Genomic DNA, 2471 nt, shown 5'->3' with positions numbered 1-2471 from the left:
CCTGCTCCTCTGCCTCCGCCCGAGCTTTCTCGGCGGCATCCGCCTCGGATTCGGCCACCGCACGGCGGAAGGCCGCCTCCTCCTCTGCCGCCTCCTCTTCCTCCTCGCCGCCTCCGCTTCCTCCGCCGCTGGTGCTGCCGATGGTCGCCCTCCATGCCGCCATCGCCGCGCGGTCGCGCCGCCATCGCGCGCGCCACTTCTCGAAGGCTTCGCCGCTCATCGGCTTGAGCGGCGGGTCTTGCCGGTACCACCGCCCACCCGCGGCGTACTCCCGGAGCGGATCCGGCACGTACAGCGCGCCGGCGTACTTGCAGGCCGCGCGACGGCTCCCCGCGGCGGAAAGCTTGCACTTGAGCCGCCATGCTTCCTCCACGGTGTCCGGCGAGCGGGATCGCTTCGATCCGCTCGCCGGAGAGGCTCTACTACGGCGGCGGGAGTCCATGCAGGTGGCGGCGGGTGGAATGCGGCACGGGGGAGCGACTAATTGCTCGCCGGAGCAGGAGGAGGAGGCGGCGGCGCACGGTGGAGCTAGGGTTGCGAGTGAGGGGTTAACCCCTCACTCGCACCTGCGCCCACTATATGTACGGGGCGACGGGGCCGATTTCCTGGGCCCCGTATTCCGCCGAAACGGGGCGACCCGAATACAGGGCCTGCTAGACGGCCCAAACCGCGCCTGCCCCGTATGTCGCCGGAATTTTACGGGGTGGGCGGGTTATACGGGGCCTGTTAGACATTCTCTAACCGAAAACTCGTTTTTGCAGACGCCTTCACCCACCGGTGTTGCTTCCTCCAATCACCCACGCGCGTATGGCAATCACCCACGCGCGTATGGCAAGTTGGCAACCTGCCGGTGTTTCTGTATAATCGTATGGCAGTGAGTCCGTATTTTCGTTGGGTCCACCCACGTGCGTTTGTCTCCCATCTCCTTCGTCCTATCTCCAGCACCGCATTTGAGAAATCGGAGAGGCAGCGATGTCCCCGCCTCCCCGGCGGTAAGGTTCTGCGCCGCCGCCGCTCGTCCGTGCGCAGCTGCCACCGCCTTCGTCCGTGCTCCTTGGCACCTGACTCCACCATGCCGAAATCGCTGCCGCGCGACTCCGTGCAGCTCTTCCTCGCCGTCGCCAACATGGACGTGGCCTAACGCCTCAAGCTCAGGTTCGGCGGCTACCACGCGCTCGACGCGGATACCCGAAGCACAGCGCGCTAGTCCTCTACCGGGATGCCTCTGAGCTCGTGACCCGTGTGTATGACTGGGTGAGAGCGACCTCGGCGCCGCCGAGACCCTCCTGATTGCACCTGTCCTGGGCGAGGACGACGACACCCACGACCGCCACTACTCTTCCTGGGTTCAGATCTTGCTATTAGCCTTTCGATGGTGCTGTTTTCCTTCAGATCGATTTGATTCAGAGGTCTGTTTCTCCGATGTTCTGATTGCAGCAAATAATCTGGCTCGTGAATTGTTTGCTCTGATATACTCTGCAATTTTTGTGAATCTGGAACTGAAATTTTTAAAAACTCTACATCAACTTGCAAGGCCTGCACCAATTTCATCGAGCTTGCAAGGTCAGCACCAAGATTCTCAGGCCACAGGCCTGGCGGCATCCTCGACAGAAACCGCGGCCCGCCAAGGCCCGCGCCTTCAACCAGCCCGATGGCATCGGCGCCGTCCCACCAGAGACGCTCGCGCCTGCAATCAGCCTGATGGCATACTCCAGGGATCGCTTGGCCAAAGCGAAGGCCGCCGCGTCTTCCGCGGGCTCGTTTCCGGATGAGGCGAGTTGTGTCAAGAGAAGTCTTGTCGTGTGGGAACGAAAAGAAAAGAAGAACCTAACAGCCCTACAGCTCGAGGCCATGGTCGAAACCAGCGGATCTTGCCGAGCATGGAGTGGGCGCGCCGGTAGCAGGGCCGGCCGCGGGGACGGGATACGCGGCGGAGGCGAATCAAGGCTAAGCCATCGGGCCGACGGCCTCGGCGTTTTTTTCTCGAAACGTTTTCTTTTTTACTTAGCGGTGGCAAGGATTGTAATTTTGATATATTCCAGGGGCAATTTCAGTGACGGACGACGGAACCCCTTTTTGCTTTATTATTAGGTATAGATTCCAATGCAACTGGTACGTCGTACGTCGTACTAGCTTCATGACAGTAAAATAGACGGGCAGGAGGCTCGCGCGCGGACGCGGACGCGGCCATGAGGGAGATGCGGTGCCGTTGGCGGCGTTGACCCGCGGGGTGGTTGGCTGGTGGCGGCAGCTAGGCACGCTGGAGATTGGCGCGCGCGCGATGTGGGAATTGCATGAGGGCCGCGTCCAGCGTGGTACTGCAAGAGGCAGGCGAGCTGGAGCTGGCAGTGGATGGCGCGCGCGTGGAGCGGCCGGCGGCGTGGTGGGGCCAGGCGGAGATAGCGCGCGGGCGGCGATGCGGCTCGAGCGTGAAGCAGGCGCGTGGGGCGGAAGGATTGGCGAGCGATGCG

The 2471-nt window shown here is 62.6% G+C and overlaps 1 long non-coding RNA gene across 1 annotated transcript; it reads left to right on the top strand.

Moving 5' to 3' along the window:
- Positions 1 to 830: 830 nt before the first annotated feature.
- On the top strand, positions 831 to 2059 carry LOC127332150 (uncharacterized). Its single transcript, XR_007870236.2, has 2 exons — positions 831 to 1409; positions 1535 to 2059. It is a non-coding gene; the product is annotated as an uncharacterized lncRNA (long non-coding RNA).
- The last annotated feature ends 412 nt before the right edge of the window (positions 2060 to 2471 follow it).

Source organism: Lolium perenne, chromosome 4, assembly GCF_019359855.2.
Source record: "Lolium perenne isolate Kyuss_39 chromosome 4, Kyuss_2.0, whole genome shotgun sequence".
Lineage (NCBI taxonomy): Eukaryota > Viridiplantae > Streptophyta > Magnoliopsida > Poales > Poaceae > Lolium > Lolium perenne.
Note: the sequence above shows the minus strand (reverse complement) of the source record. Positions and strands in the feature narration are given on the sequence as shown.